The following is a 17,479-nucleotide window of genomic DNA, read 5'->3' as shown; positions in this document are numbered from 1 at the left end:
AGGGTATCATTCCCCTATAACCCTAAAGTGAATAAAGCAAGTAATCCAAGAATGAGTAACTTAATTAGTTCATCACTCCTTAGTACCAGTAATGACAGCAGCAGCAGTTATAAGGAGTTATACTTTCCCTCAGTACTGCATTCATTTTTCTGTATTGTATAAAACTGCTTATTTTGTATCTGGAACTTTTCTCTGAGAGCCTCTGGTGAGAAAGGTGCTACCACAGCCCAGTAAGATTACCCCAATCAACAAAATCAATCCATAAATAAATAAATAAATAAAAATGGGCAGACTGACTGATTGAAATTTGACTTTCTGAGAAATATGCATAAAGGGTGACTTAGTATTAAGTGTTACCCTTTCCTTATGGAATACTAAGTAAGGTGCCTTAACAGATGGAGCCTGTAACTCTGGCATTCTCTTGGGTACGGTTATGGCTACTAGAGGGAGAGTTTTCCCTTACAGGAACATCATATTTTCAAAGGCTCAAGTTCAAAGGATGTAAGAGTACTCTTCTTAAACGTGAAGTACATATCTTGTGGAACAAAATGAGTCTTAACTGGGGATCTGACCAAGACAGTAGCATTTGAATGAATGTAGATCCAGCGGCTTTGATACAAAAAAATGACACAAAAGAAGGAACCAGGTTTGCCTGGGCCAGAAAGGGGCTATAATAATGTCCCTGGCCCTGAGGAATCTGTCTTCTTTCTGGATGAATCTGATCAGACAAAATGAAGAAAAACAGTAAAGACATCAATTTGGCCTCTGTCTAGTAGTTGTCACTTCAACCCATCCTCACCCATTGAAGAGAGAAGGAGGGATAAGAAGTAAGGACAGTTGTGTTCATTGGATAGGCAATGAGGTTACATATTCAAATGCCCCAGAAGTGAAATAACCTGCACCATGACAGACTGAAGTACCAGTTGTGGGGCATCAGATAATTGTCCATTAGAGAAATGGCCTCTGCTGGAAAGTGCATCATAACTGAAAAGTGGTTTACCCTTGAGGGCCATTGTCTTGAAAGAATGAGAAGGAAATACCTGCCTCAGAATTTATTAATATACCACATAGCAGCCACACTATATGGCCTAAGGGAAGTGACACTCTGCAGTAAGGAATCCTGATTGATTGGTAAGGACAGTGAAAATGTTTTATTACCAAGTATGTAGGCCTCCTGAGGCTTCCACATACCTTGAATGGCCTGATGCTTACAGTCACCCTCCCAATCCTACAACAGATGGCCCTATGGTCACAGTAGCCAGATGAGTCTGGAACTAGAATGGGCTCCCTGACTGAAGGCTGGATAGGTTTAATCATCACTGCATGTTTGACTAACAGAAAGTTTGTGGTTAAACTTGATGAGAAGAAGGAAGCAGATGTTAACACCACTGGACAGAAATGTGCGCTGAAGAACCCTCAGAAAACCTGATATGAGAAGACATTTAAATGGAAGATGCCATCAGTCCTAACACCTTGAGACACTTTTCACCTGTAACAAACTTCATTAAATTAACACAAGGAATCATCTGATAGGATAAGATCCTGTCTTGGAGCAAAGCTTTAATATACTGAGGTGTGTAAAGTGCAATGTATGAATTTTAAGTTACTGAAATCAGGGACTTTGAGAGGCTGCATGCTGTTTCAAAAGAACAGAACATTTTGAGCAGACTCCCCTCTTATGACATTTGCACATGGGTCAGTCAGCCACCAGTTATCCAGTTAAAGAAAAAATCTCTGTTCCATGCAGTTCTTGTTGAGCTACAACTATTAACACAACTCCAAATGGGAAAATCCTGGAAAGGTAATGGCAGACTCCTGTTCATGCATCTCAACTGTCCAGATTTTTGAGTCATATTTGTAGTCAGTTCCTCGCAAAATTTGTGGTTTTCTGGCAAATCATTAACAATTCACATCACCAAGTAATGACATACTTTTGAGTTTCAAACTTTTTATCCTTCAGAAAATGCATGCTAACACAAACCCTGTTGTTCTGGCAATATTTAAAATGTGTCCCTGCTTTGATGCCTTTGTCTCCACATTGTTTTAGGTTCTGTCCAGATTTTTTGGCACTAAGAGATTAACAGGTACGCATTATGTCTTTAGCTACTTCCTTTGTTTGGACAGTCTTTAGCCCAACACTAGCTGCAATGACATATGCCACATTTGTATTGCCTATCAAACATATCTAGCAATTTCATACCCAGCAATGGTGGTCTCACCAAGCTCTTTCGTTCACCCTACTTGCTACTTTACTTCGACTCTTTAAAGGATGACATGAGCTCACTTATGTTAATGCATGTTGCAGTGTCTAATCCCTTTTCTTCAAAACTGTGAGACAAAGGTAAGGTCAGTGCATGCTGTCAATGCTAATTATGTATCTTTTGCATTTAAGTATCTGGTATCTGACAGCTTAAAAACTAGCAGTGCATCTGGGAACACCATATTACATGTTCAACTATACCTTTTTCAACATCAGCTATATATTCTGCCAAAGAAACTTCTCTGTCTCTGACAATACAATATAAAATAGATTGTTATTAAAGTGACATTATCTTTATCAGTGTCAATAACCTCTACTGAAATGTCCATCACAGTCTCTTTCACTGTGAAAGTAGGCAGCTGTACTACTGCAAGCTAAAGAACCCATGTACAGATCATAACTTCATTTCACCAGTTTCCACAGGCCTTATTTTTATAACACAGATTAGATTTACAGACAGAAACCATCCTTAACATCTGCTTAAGTCCTTTGCTATTTTTGTGCACAGACTGACACCCTGGAGGCCCAAAGAACACACCCCCCTCTTATTGTGGTAAACAAGCAGGGCAGATTGCATTCTCTCCTTCCAAAATGCTTCTTTTGAGATTAAGATGTCTAGGCCACTGACATCTGGTACTAAACTGCTCTGGTTTGATGAACCCTCTTAGAGCACTGTTTATAGAGGATCTCTAGCACCCCTTCCTTATTCTCATTTTTGACAGGCTAGGATGTGTGGAAAAGGAAATAACGGAATCCAAGATGAGGGCACTAATGGTGCTGTCACCATCATCATCATCATCATCATCACCACCATCATCATCATCAGCAGCATCATCATCAACACCATCATCATCATCATCACCATCATCATCACCATCATCGCCATCATCACCATCATAATCACCATCATCACCACCATCATCATCGTCATCACCACCATCATCATCATCATCACCATCACCATCATCATCATCACTCCCCCTTTTTTCCCATTTTACTGGAATCATTGGCATATCAACTGTTACCACCTCTCTTGATTCAGATCCACCCTCTTACCTTCTTTGACAGTCATACCTGATGGTCACTTGTGTTTTCTCTTACAATACGTCCTTCTCTTGGCTGAGTGTCCTTATCTCCCCTTGCCTTCTTCATGTGTCTCCTAAATCTGCTTTACTAAATCATCTTATGCTTTCCCACACTTATGACCAAACAACTGTTATCGCTTCACCTTGACCTCTACATTTGGGTTTACTTTGGCTTTTAGTCTGTTGTCTTCATTTTTCTATCTGTCCCACAGTATGCATCCTACTACCCATCTCAGGTACTTTGTCTCCATCATCTTAATCTTTTTCAACTGCTCTGCCTTCCTTGCCAATGTTTCTGTGACCCACAGAAGAATTGGCTGTACCATTGTTTTGTACACCTTACTTTTGAACTTCTTTGGCATTCTTTTATTACACACTACCCCTGACACTCTCACTCTACTCAAGTCAGCTGCAATACCCCTGATTTTAGCTTTGATCTTCAGCTGCAACACCTCTGATTCTAGCTTTGATCTTCAGCTGCAACACCTCTGGTTTCTAGCTTTGATCTTCAGCTGCAACACCTCTGTTTCTAGCTTTGATCTTCAGCTGCAACACCTCTGTTTCTAGCTTTGATCTCCTCATTCAGAATTCCCTTCTTCTCAGCCATACTGCTGAGCTACTCAAAACTGCTAAACTGCTTCCTCTGATTCCCCTCGTTGATGCCGTAACCATGGTCTTGTTTCATCTTGTGCTTTCTATTTTTTATTCCAATATTCTATCTTGTGCTATAGTTCCTGTTCAGAGTCTGCATGTAATGCCACAGCATCTGCATACAGCAGCTCTGTTGATTTAACCCCTCAGACTTACCTGCTGATGTAGTTTATCACCCATATAAATAAAACTGGATTCAGGGATGAACCCCAAACACATCCTATCCTATAGGAAACCCCTCAGAGAGTCTGAACACTGTCTGTACTCATGTAATTTGGTCTGAGTACATAGTCTACACTAATTCTACCAATGTTTCCAGGACTTTAAACCATCTCAGTACTGCTGAAGTCACCTATCTAGGGAACTTGTCATATACTTTCTGCAGGTATAGGAATGCCAACTTGGATTATTTCTTCATCTCCAGTTTCTTCTTTACTAGCTGCCTCATTACAAATATCCAGTCTATTGGACTGTATCCTGACATAAAACTGAACCACAACTTACCCCTCTTCATATTCATTTATCCACCACCCTTTTCCAGCATTTCATGCAGTATGGCATGAATCTGACAGTTATGCACTGACCACAGCTGTGAATATCTCCTTTGTTGTTGTTGTTGTAGTACACTGGAACTATTTACTTATTTAATTTATTTATTTACTGATTGGTAACTAGTTAAGTGGGCTGTTCCGAAGACCCTTCTGAGCCATGACCATAGCTCAAGGCAAAAATATAGGGCTTAACAGAGCAAATAAATTCAGGTTTAGCAATATGATCAGTGAAGATGTACAGAGTTTCATATATCTTAAAATAAACATATTTTCCAGTGGTCTAACAGTACTGTTCATCCTTTTAACACCAGAAGTGTCAATAAACTTGATTAGTTGTTACAAATTTAAAAACACTCATAATATGCATGACATTTTACACTGTGAAATAGTTATAAGTGAGTATAATGTCAAATTACATAACTAAAAAGATATATCATCTTTAACATTGTAAAATGACTAATAAGCAAGCAAAGTACTTCAACATCTATAAAAGGTATTCATATAGTATGTGCAACTGCTGTATATAAACAGCATGCATACCATTCATTGGATTACTCTTGCATTATGGAAAAGGATTTAAGGGTACATGTGGCCAAGACCCTATGGGATAATTAGGGTACATTATTAACCAAAGTCCCTAAAACAATTACAAGAGAAGTAATGAACCCCAGGAGGGACTCCTGGCATTTTATTTCAGTGGTCAGTTTGTTCCATAACTTCAGATCCAGTCTGGAAAAGGCAGGTTCTCCAAGAGTTTGGAATTCAGGCCAGCTGAAGGCAACCTGCCAGCAGGATTACTCCAAATGTAATGACTGCAACAGTGAAACACAAAGAACATGGCAGGTTCTCCAATGACTGTTTTAAATGGCATCTAGATTAACAACATAATGTCTTCTTGGTTATTTCTTAGACGGTACATGTGTATCTTCAAAGGAAGACAGAAACCTTCATTTAGTACTTTGTATAGCAGGGTGCCTAAGAGATAGGTTGACCTTTTTGTCATTGGTAGCTGACTCTTTAGGACGTTGCAGTATGGAATTTGTGAGTCTGCCAGCAGAACAAATTTGTAGATTTTGTTTTCAGCTATTTGAAGTCTATGAGTGTTATAGACTGGGTCACTAGTAATGGTAATCTATATTCATGCTGGGGAAGGAGGACATTTTTGACAATAACAATTTGAACAGTTGGTGAGATGACAAGTGAGATTTTCCAGTAGAGTTTTAGTTGGGAGAGAATGTTATTAACTATGTTGTCATTGTGCATGCAGATGGAAATGGAAGGACTGAGTGTGAAGCCTAAATATTTGTATTATGAGACAGTAGAATGCCTATTATCCAGTCATCTGAAATCTCCATCTTTCTCCATACTGTGATGAGTAGCTTCAGGGGCCATTTCTCCCCCAGTGCATACTGCTATAAGTACCCTCAGGGGCCATTTCTCCCCCAGTGCACTAAATCTTGATCAGATCTACAATGACTTTATCTGTACCTGTCACTTTCACTGGATGCGTTTTCCTTAGTACGCTCTGTACTTCCTGTCTGGTTGAGTTAACCTTCCTCTTTCATCACAGGCTGTGCATATGGAAATAATGTTTCTGTTGTGGGTTTCTTCATTCAGAATTTTCTTGGATGCACTCTCTCCACCTTCCCTTACAATCCCCTGGACCGGTGAGTGTACTGATGCTGGCTTCCTTTATGAATGATATCAAAGGTTCACAGGTTCATAGGTTGGTACTAGGCTATTGGCCCTAGGGCCTATGCAAGCCTAGCCATAACAATTCCCTGGCTATTTCTTCCCACAGTATTTACTTCCCTGGACCCCTGTCTAGTAGGGTGACTGACATAATCCCCGGGGTGAATTTCCTATCTCCCATCCAATCGTCAAGGTTCCCTTTGAAGAGGGCCAAGGAGGCGCTCTGCTTGACATGTATGGGCAGTCTATTCCAGAGTATGGGGAGTCTCTGGGTCAGAAAGCTATCCCTCCAGCATGTTTTGTTCATTGTGATGACAAGGTTTAGATCCCTGGAGTGTGTGGCTCATTTAGATCCCTGGACCGTGTGGCTCTGAGGGATTGGGATTTCTTTAAGCATGACCAACAGCTCAGGGTTTGACATGGCCTTGTATGTTATGCAGAGATCGCCTCTGAGTAGACGATATGCCACAGAGTATAGCTAGAGTTTTTTAGATGGTCAGCATAGGGCATCTGCTTTAGGCCTGTGATTCTTTTAGTGAGGTATTTCTGTGGCCTTTCCAGCTGTTGCAGATGTCTTGTGAGGTACATACCAAATGGGGCATTGTACTCTATAATGGGTCTAATGAGGGATGAGTACAGTGGGACAATGACCTCCTTTTTTCTGGATGAAAAGCCCTTAGTGATGAGGTGTGCCACATAGAAAGATTTCCTGACTGTTGTGGCGATGTGGTTATTGAAGGTGAGACCACTGTCCACCTGTGTCCCTAAGTCTCTCAACACACTTTCGGTGTTTAGTGTACTGCCACCTATGTAATAATTCATGGGTACATGTTTTTTCCCAAAGGGGATAACTATACATTTCTTGGCATTAAGCTTGATCCCATGGCTCTGGCACCAAGCATCTGTTTCTGTAAGGCCCTTTTGTAGAATATCCACAATCCACATCATTTGGGGAATCAATAATGGCTACCAGTTTGCAGTTATCTGCAAACTTTGTTAGCCAGAGTCTCTTAGTATTGGCCTGTACTTCAGAGAAGTAGATGCCAAACAAGAGCGGTCCCAGGACTGAACCCTGAGGTACTCCACTTGTCTGGAGCTGGATTTGGAGTTGGCTACTTTTACAGTCTGGGTTCTGTCAGTAAGCCAGTTGGCAACCCATTGAGTGACGTAGGGATTTATGCCCAGCTTAATAAGTTTATCTATGATTCCAGAGTAGGGGATAGTATCAAAGGCCTTGGCAAGGTCCAGATAGGCTGTATGGACTGCCTTACCCTTGTCAACAGCTCTGGAGACTTATTCGAAGAAGTCAATCAGATTCAGGAGACAAGATCGGACCATAGCAAACCCAAACTGGGTGGGGTCCAGTGTTTGAAGGTTGCCAATGTCTTTGTTTATAAGTTCCATGATAATGCTTTCCATGCCCTTGCAGATCAGACTCATCAGACTGATGGGACAGTAGTTCCCGGGATACAAGGTGGATCCCCCCTTGTGGAGTGGGATAACTGTAGCTGTGCGCCACTCAGTGGGCACGAAGCCTGAGGTGAGGCTACGATTAAAGATGACACTTGTAAGGTGCCAGCTCATTTTGTAGTTCATGTAGTACACAGCCTGGGATGTCATCTGGTCCCATGGATGCTGTATTCTTAGCTTTGGAGAGTGTGGTTTTTACCTGTGTGGCCATGATTACTGGAATTTGGCAATCTTTTGGTATTGAGATGGGCCCTTTACTGGGTGACAGGGGGGGTGAAGTTGGCACTAAATCGATCTGCCAGGCTACTGGCAATATCCTTGAGATCAGTATATTTAATGTCATTCTGTTGTAGCTCAGAGCAGATCTGAGCATTACCATTTAGATTCTTGACATAACTACAGAATGCCTTGTTGTTGTCTTTGGAATCTTTGGCAATTTTATTTTCGTATCTAGCTTTGGAGGATTTTATGAGGGATCTCAACTTCTTACTGAGGCTGGTAAGGGAGTTTTTTGCATCCTAGGATTTTCCTCTTTTCTGCAACAGGTTCTTCCTTCTGTTGTATAGTTTGTTTATGGCAGAGGACCACCAGATTGGTTTCCTTTTTTTGGAGGAAAGCGTCTTGGTTCTATTTGGGGTGGCACAAGTCATGCATGAGTGGATGTGCTCGTACAGTGCCTTAGTGTAGGATTCAGCAGTCGAACTTGCAGCTCCTGTCTCCTTGGGTATCATGAAGTTTGTTACTTTTGACTTGAGTAGCATGAAGTTGGCTTTGGAGAAGTTTTTTTATGGAGGTTTCCTTACTGGGAGGTGGGGGTGGGGTGTGGATGTCAAGGGTGATTTGCTTAAGGTCAGACCTGACCAATGAGGAGGTGACCACTGGTGTGGAGCATCTATCACCAATCTTGGTAATGACCGAGTCTAGGATACTGGAGCCCCTGGTGGGACAAGGGATTAGTTGATCCAGGGTGTTGGAATTTATGAATTCCAAGAACTGTTGGGAAAAGGTGTTGGTACCCGAGTAGTTTTCCCACTTAATGGCAGGGTAGTTGAAATCACCCAGTATTAGGGTGTTTGGTTGTATCTTAATATTTTCCAGTATGTTTAGAAAGGTGTAGTGAGAATCTTGGGGCATGGTGGGGGATCTACAGCAAGCTACAATTTGGATTGCAGTCTTACCTAGTGTTAGTTGCACCTGGAGAATTTCAGATGCATTGTGTTGGGCAACTGGCCTGGGGGTTTGAATATCCTTGGTGAATATGGACACTCCTCCACCTCATTCAACTTTCTTCTTTATATTTCTGTCATGGTCGTGCAATCTTAAAGAGCTTCTTTGTACCATCTTATGAGTCACTTCTGGAAGCTGTTAGAGTGTCAGTGATGCCTTATTCTGTGACACTGTGACTGCTCTCTTAGTCTGTTTGTTAGTCCGACAGTATTTCTTCTTAGTCTTGTACAGCTTTTCTGTCTCCCACTTCTTGCTACACTCCTTCCTTCTTATGATAGCTTCCTGGACTTCTACATTCCACCACCAGGTTTCATTATATACCTTACATCCACACCTGTCGTTGTTGAGTGTATTTCAGTTCTATCAGCTTTATAAATGCTGTTTTGACGTGGTGTCATTCCTCCTCCTTTCCTTCTATTTCATCTGCTGCTTGAGATGCTATAGAGCAATGAGTATTTCCATGAACTCTTATGCTTTCACTCCAGTCAATTTCCAGCTCTTCATCCTAGCCTTTGTTGACCTTACAGCCTTTTCTGACCACTGATTTCAGCAGACTGTAACCAACAGTAGTTTATGCAGGGGATAGACCATTTCATTAGGGATGAGTTTAGCATCTCTATTTAATCCTAATGCCCTTTTCTTAGTAGCAGAAAGTCTAGCTGATTTGCCTGCTAAGCACTCATGTATGTGAACACAGTGAACTATGTACTGGTACCACAAAGCCGTTCTCCGGACAGAAACTTAATACAGTCTGTCTTCCATTGTTTTCGTTACCCCCAAATATGTGGATGCAGGCAACCCTTACATCCAAGTCTCTCTATCCAATATGAGTATTTTGTCACATTTATCGAGGAAGTCCTGCAACTACTGTCTGAATGTCCTCTTTTTCTCGTCACCACAGCTCTGCTGTGGAGAATAGGCCGTGAGCCTAAAGATTGCCTATCTTTACATTGGAGCCTGATTGCCATGCATCTGAATGCTGATTACATCCCTAACTGTCTTCAGAAGACTCTCTCACTCCCTTTCACCAAAATTTCCACACCATTTTTAGTCTGTCCTCCCCTGAGTTGTAGGCTCTTGATACTCAGGCCAAGACATTTCACTGTGCTGCCCTAAACATTGTCTCCTGGAAACACAGAATATCCATTCTCTTCCAACTGCCAATGTTTGTACCTTCAAGAGGCAGCTCTGGTGCAACTTGTGGTCTATTACTGATATTGTGCTGTCTAGATGATACGGGTCTATATTACATAACTGAAAAGTCAGTTCAGTGAATGGCACTTTTGAAAATGCCATTCAGTGAACTGTTCATAGTGAGATCGCTGTACAGTAAAGATCGGGAAATTTGCCCTTCCCTCACTGTAGTGCAATTTCGGAGTTGGTATATATAATTAGCGGGGGGGGGTACAGCCCCCCATAAGAGCAAATTCAATGAATGGCATTTTCGATGTAAGTGCCGTTTGTTGAACTAACATTTCAATTATATAATATAGACCAGAGGATACTGCATATCACAGCTGGTACCTAAAGTTGTTAGTCCACACAGTTCTTACCCCTGTAAGCCTAGCCCCTGTGCTGCTGCTGCATGATTCCATTTATTTTTGGGTGCATTCAGCTGCAAACATGTCAAGTTTAACTGGAAGGGTTGGAGTTGAACCGGACATCTTCCATCCTTGAGGTGGAAATACCCAGCATGTTTTTTGGAGGCAGGAGAGACACAACACAGACACAGACAGAACATGCAAACTCAATGCAGACAGTAATAGGAGGTCAGGGTCAAACCCTGGACCTTGTATCTGTGAGGTGAAGAAATGTTGGAGCGTAACGTTTGGATGTTATCTCCATCATTCATCTGTACTTCTGTTCTTGGAGATTCTGCTTTAAATACTAATATGATCTTACCTAAGTGGTGTATTGATTTTACAAAAAGTAGTACTTTGTTAAAAAGCTTATAAATTTGGGCATAAATTCAGTTTTATGGCAATAGATCAAGTTCAGTCTAACATTCAAGGTGGTCCTCAGAATTTAATTCTCGAAGAACGCGAATTGGTATGGCAAATTAGATTAAATGCTTTTGTTGAACCAGGTCTAAACGACCATTGTAATATATTATGTCTTTTAAAACTTAAAAGCTTAGAAAGAAAGTGAATAACTCAATATATAGAATTATTTGAGTTATCAGTATTTTACATGATCTTATAGTTTTCCAGTCATAAAAGATGATTTAAAGAAATTTTATAAGTGTTTTAACAAAGTACTACTTTTTGTAAAATCAATACACCACTTAGGTAAAATCATGTGACTGTTATTTTACTATTTAATGGCTGTGTTGTTCTAGAGTATAATCTGAAAAAGTTGCCTTAATAAGGTGACGAAAAGTGCTTAATTAAAATAGATTTTAAGAACATTTTCTGGAGTTTGGTGCCGTTGGTGTCTTCTTTGGAGCCCTTTGTAAGAATTTTTGTAGTCTTGAATTTAAACCAGAGTTTTGTTAAGTACTGACATGAGGAAGCCATTGACTCCCGGCTGCCTCCAAAATTTAAAAGTCAGACCGTTGGTTCTGGACCCTTGCAGAAAACTAGAATGACAGAACTGTTTCTGGTACCCTTCTGCTATTACTGTGGACCACCGCCCACAGAACTACAGCTGGTGCTGATACATCTGTACCATAGCAAAACTGAAGGGCGAATGTTCACAACCACAGCAGTAAAAGTATTCAAATCCAAACAGGACAATTTCTTTAAAAGAGGAATCCAAGAAGGTTACCTTGGTGTGCTCTGTGAACAGCATTTGCTGGAAAAATAAAATGGCAAGTTCTTGTAACTGCGCTGTGGTTAATTTTGTTGCTTGAGTCATTTGTTTTTATTTTCTTTTTATTTACCTAGTTTTCCTACACTTGCTAAACTGCCACATTTAGCAAGCATAAACAACATTTACTTATTTATTTAACATTTGTTGACTGGGAAAGTCTGACTAGGACAGAGTCTATTTTCAGAGGAGGCCCAGGTAGAAATGGAATGTGGGAGGAAACCCACATGAATGCAGTGCGGACATGCAGACCCCACACAGAAGGCACCTCAGCCAAGAATCGAACTGGAGAACCTCTTGCTGTGAGATGAGAAAGTACAGTTGTGTGCACTTACCATAAATGTAGATGTTCGAGTCTATTCATTGTTGCAGTCATTACATTTGGGTAATCTGCTGGCAGGCTGCCCTCTGTCGGCCTGAATATCAAAGTCTTGGGTCCTGCATCTGGTTGCTGTCTCTTCTTCCATGACGTCAGGTCATCAGGGGTATAAAACATGCAGCCAACGCCATTTTATTCAGTTTTTCTTGCCCCAGATGTCAGGTGCCCCCCAAATGGGGAGCAAAAATATGTATATATAAATAAACAACAATATATATATAAATGCACTTTAGTAACACCAACTTTACCCTCATCTAAAAGCAAATACACCACAAAGGCTTTACAGTATAGTGAAGGAAAGAGAAGTTCTAGAAGAAAAAAGAGGGATGGCGGGTGGGTAACCCAGACTGCAACAGTGAATACACTCGAACATCTACATTTATGGTAAGTGTACACAACTGCACTATGTTCTTCATGTTTCACTGTTACAGCCATTACATTTGGGTAGAATCCCAAAGCTATGGATGGGAGGATGGAACTAAATAGCATTAGGAGCTGCTATAAGGCCCTGCAGAACTGCAGTGGTAAAGCCTGCCCTGGACTTACAGAAGAGAGGCAAATGATAACGCTTTGTAAAAGTATGAACAGAGCTCCAAGTAGCAGCTTCTAGAATGTCTTTGGTTGGAACTCCTCTGAGAAAGGCTGCTGAGGTAGAGGCAGCCCTGGTGGAATGTGACCTGATTCCCTTGGGCACTGGTTTACCATGATGCAAGTAGCAGAAATGAATGTGGTGGCTTATCCACTTAGATATAGTCTGCTTTGATATAGCCTTTCCCTCTTATCCTGCAGCAAATGCCACCAGTAGTTGCTCAGTTTTTCTTAGAGATTTGGTCCTGTTTAAGTAGAATCTTAGTTGTCTGCGTATGTCCAATGAATGCAAAATCCGCTCCCCCTTGTTCTGCGGATTTGGGTAAAATGTTGACAGGTGAATAGTTTGGTTAAGAGCCACAGTGGATGCCACCTTAGGCATAAATGAAGGATTGGTCCTGAGGGACACCCTGTCTGGGTAAAATGTAATAAAAGGCTCCACAGCCATGAGGGCCTGTAGTTCTGAAACCCTTCTTGCTGAAGTGATTGCCAAAAGGAAAGCTGTTTTCCAAGATAAAAACTTTATATCCGCAGTAGTTGCTGTTTCAAAAGGAGGTGGGGTAAGTTTTTCCAGCACAAAATTGAGGTCACATGCAGGAGTTGGTGATCTTCTGGGAGGTCTCACATTTTTGGACTCTCTAAGATACTGTTTTAGCAGAGGATGAAAAAAGATGGGAGGCTCTGTGCTGTAATGTGCCGAGATGGCAGAGGCATGGATTTTTATTGAAGAAAAAGATAGGCCCTTGTCAAGCATCTCAGTCAAGTATTGTAAAATCTGAGGAATATTTGGTTTTGTTATGTCTGTTCCTTGTGCTTGGTTCCAAGCACAGACTCTCTTCCATTTATCAGCATAAGATTTTCTAGTACTAGGCCTTCTGGCTTCCAAAATGACATCCATCACAGATTTACTTAGAGATGTTGTTTGAATAATTACATGATCAGTCATGTTGCCAGGTTCAAAGTTTGGAGCTGAGTGTGCAGAATTTGATTGCTCTGCTGAGACAATAGATGAGGTATTTGAGGCAAGTACCAAGGAGGGAGTTGAGACATATTCCTTAGAATTGGGTACCAGTGCTAGCAAGGCCAGTCCGGGGAATTAGGATCATTTTTGTTTTTTCCTGTCTGACCTTTAGCAAGACCTTGGGGAGAAGAGGCAGAGGAGGAAAGGCATAGACTGATAGGTATTTCCAACTGAAGGATAGGGCATCCACTTTCCATGCTTGTCTGTGATACGTCCTTGTGCAGAATTTGTCCAGTTGGTGATTTTGGGGAGAGGCAAATAGATCTATGTCTGGGCTCCCCCATTTCTGTGTTATCATGCTAAAGACTTGTGGATCCAGTTTCCACTCATGAGGGTCCATAAGATTTCTGCTTAGTTCATCTGCCAGAGTATTTTGTTTTCCTGACAGGAATTGAGCTTGAAGATGTACTTGGTAAGTCAAGGCTGTGTCCCACAATGCCATGGCTAGTCTGCAGAGGGGATAGGAATGTGTATCCTCCGCTTGTTTATGTACCACATAACTGTGGTGCTGTCTGTCTTTATCAGTAGTTGTCCTGGATGAAATAAGTCCTTGAAGGCTGTCAGGGCATTCTGAACAGCTAGCATCTCTTTCTGGTTGATATGCAGATGCATTTGTTTTGGGCTCCATATGCCCTGAATGCATCTCCCCACCAGGTGGGCCCCCCCAAGCATAGTCTGATGCATCTGTAGTTAGGGTTTGGGTGGCAGGGGGTAGAGTGAATGGCAGACCCTTGTTTTGGTGACATGTCTCTGCCCACCAAAGAAACTCCTGTTGTAGGCAGGGAATGAGAGGAATCATTGTTTCCAGACTGTGACAATGTTGACTCCATAAACTTTTTAGGTACCATTGAAGTTTCCTCATATGCAGTCTTGCATATGGAATTAGGAGAATGCCGGATGCCATGAACCTCAAAGCCTGTAGAATTTTTCTAGCAGCTAACTGGGTTTTTGTTGCCATCTGTTTGAAGTACATAGTCTGTTGCTTTGTTTGTCTGGCATAAGGTAAGCCATCTGGGCAGTTGTATTCAAGCTTGCACCCAGGAATGTAATCTTTTGAGAGGGTACCAGCTGTGATTTCTTTTCTTTTATTGTGTACCCTAGGCATGTTAGAAGCTTTTTTACAAACACCAGATGTTGAAGAAGAATGTCCTTGTTTTCTGCTTGAATGAGACAGTCGTCCAGATAAGGATAGATTTGTATGCTTCTTTGTCTACAAAATGCAACTACTGGTGCCAGGCACTTTGGAAAGACCCTGGGCGCAGTAGATAAGCCAAAGGGCAGTGCAGAGAATTGGTAATACATAAAACCTGCCTTGAAGCAGAGGTACCTTCTGCACGATTCCCTTATTGGGATATGCAGGTATGCCTCTTTTAAGTCTAGAGTCACTAACCAAGTGTTCTTGCCTAGCATGGGCAGTAGCTGTTGCAAAGTCAGCATTTTGAATTTTGGGATGTCCAAGAACATGTTCAAAATCGATATGTCCAGTATTGGACGCCAGGCATTGTCTTTTCTGGGTACCAGGAACAGTCTTGAATAAAACCCTTGTCCTTTTTCCTGTTCTGGTACTGGTTGAATGGCCCCCATATCCATTAGGGACATCACTTGTTTCTGAGCCTCTGCCCATTGATTTTGTGGCAGATCTGTCCAACCGTCTGGAATTGGCAAAGTATGGAAATGAAATCTGTACCCCTGGGATACTATATTTAATACACGCTTGTCCTGGGTAATTAACTGCCAATTTTGAGCATGAAGTGCTAATTTTCCCTCCAATGGGGCTGCCAAAAGATAAGTGCTTGGTAATGGTAGAGAGAAGTCATTGAGACTGCTTACTGTAGGGTTGTGCTTTGTTTCCTCCAGATTTGGAGGTAGAGGCACCCCATTGTTTTGACTTCTAAGAACCCTGTGATTGGTGTCTAGAGCCTTTTGAGTGCCTGGATTTGCCTTGTGAGGCTCTGTTGGACACAGGAAAGGACCAATTTCTAGTAGGCCAGTGTCTACTGAATCTAGGTGGCTGCACTTGTAAGAAATCTTTTACAGTTTGCATAGATTTAGCTTTGTCTTCCATTTTCTTTAAAACCTCTTCTGCCTTATTACCAAACAAAGAATCATGCTGTAAAGGTGCATCCAACAATTTAGCCTTAACATGATCAGGCAGATTTTGCTCCTTGAGCCAGGCCAGGCATGCCTTCTAATCACAGATCCAGTAACTGCAGCCCTGCAAGAGGCCTCCAAGGAATCAAAACCACATTGCAAAGTATGCTTTCCAACCTGTTCTGCTGCATGCAATTCCTGTAATTCTTTATTTTCCACACAATCAGAAATCAACATCATTTTCTGTTTCAATAAGCCCATAACATGCTGTTGATATTTAAGCATATGAAACTGGCAGTTTAAGGCCCTAATTGCCAAGGTTGCAGACGTATAAACTTTCTTTCCCCATCTATCCAGTGCCCTGGAATCTCTATCAGAGGGGGTAGGATTTTTGGCTGTAGAGGCCTTTACACCTTTGGGTCCCTTTGAGATAGTTTCAGGATCAGCAGCAGGATTTTTGAATAAAAATTTGTGGGAGTCAGGAACCCTGTAATATCTGTCTGGCTTACTAGGAGCCGGAGGTAGGGAATCAGGAGCCATGCTTGATTCCGAAAACACATCATCAACAATGTCTAATGCAGGAGGTATAGCCAAAGGCCTATGCTGTGGAAGAAGAAGAAAATCCCTAAGCCTATTTTTGATTCAGAGAAATCCTGACTCTCCCAATGAAAATGTTCCCTTAAAGTATGCAAGGTTTCTCCAAAAGAATAATCCTCAGGAGGAGATGGAGATGGAATGGACTCTTCTGCATCTGAATCCTCATAGGGTGGTATAGAAAATTCCTGATCAGAGGAGGAATCAGAAGAAATAGAAACCTAATCTGAAGATTCATAATCAGTGTCTTGCCTAGGCCTCTTAGTGGAGGGGGGTTGGGAACCCCTGATCAAGGTAATTAAGTCCTCAGGCATTTTAAGCATCTGTTTTTTAGGCATAGGGGCCTGAGCACATGGCTCATGCATCAGTTTTTTAGACTTAAAAGTTGTTTTTGCCGTTGTTTTTGAAGCTGGCATCGGTTTTATACAGAAGTGTTGAGGCCTAAAAACACCCTTAGAAGTGCCTGCTCAGCGGTTCCGGACCCATCCGAGGGAGAGACATCCATGGGTACAATACTCTGAGAATCTTGCGGCATACTGGACTCCGCATGGGTCTCGGTAGAGGCCTGCGACTCAAAAGTAGCAGGTATCAGGGGCTGTGAAAGTGCTTCACTGAGTCCCGGTGAACCGGCGACTAGCTTAGGAGAAGTTTTGTCATCGGTTTTGGACCTCGGCGATCTGTCTCTGTCTTTTTCTTTGCGTTTTTTGTGAACTCCGGTAGTCGGATTGCTATCCAACGACATTTCAGGGTAATTAAATCTGGATCCAAAATATTTTGAAGCAAAAATATACCGACGCTTAATAGTGCGTTGGTTAAATTTAGAACAAAACCGACAGCAAGGCACGTTATAATCAGAGCCTAGGCAAGGAATACAGTACAAATGAAAATCCTTATGAGGTATTCGCTTCCCACAAGTAATGCAATTATTAACTTTTACTGACATTGGTAAGGAGCAAGAAAAAGTTTCCCCAACAGGGTACTTAGCTTTAATTAAAGACTTTGGTTCTGAAACTCGAACGAGAAAATTTCAGGAGTCGGCCAACCGGCAGTTACGAACTGCTT

The 17,479-nt window shown here is 41.7% G+C and overlaps 1 protein-coding gene across 5 annotated transcripts in view; it reads right to left on the bottom strand.

Moving 5' to 3' along the window:
* The window catches only part of ST3GAL6 (ST3 beta-galactoside alpha-2,3-sialyltransferase 6), a 1,325,435-nt gene that overhangs the window by 969,067 nt on the left and 338,889 nt on the right, over nucleotides 1-17,479 (bottom strand). The window lies entirely within an intron of this gene.

The sequence above is a fragment of the Protopterus annectens genome, chromosome 5.part0 (genome assembly GCF_019279795.1).
Source record: "Protopterus annectens isolate FY-2018-M chromosome 5.part0, PAN1.0, whole genome shotgun sequence".
In the NCBI taxonomy this organism is placed as follows: Eukaryota; Metazoa; Chordata; order Ceratodontiformes; family Protopteridae; genus Protopterus; species Protopterus annectens.
The sequence above is the reverse complement of the archived record's forward strand: the minus strand, read 5'-3'. Positions and strand labels throughout refer to the sequence as shown.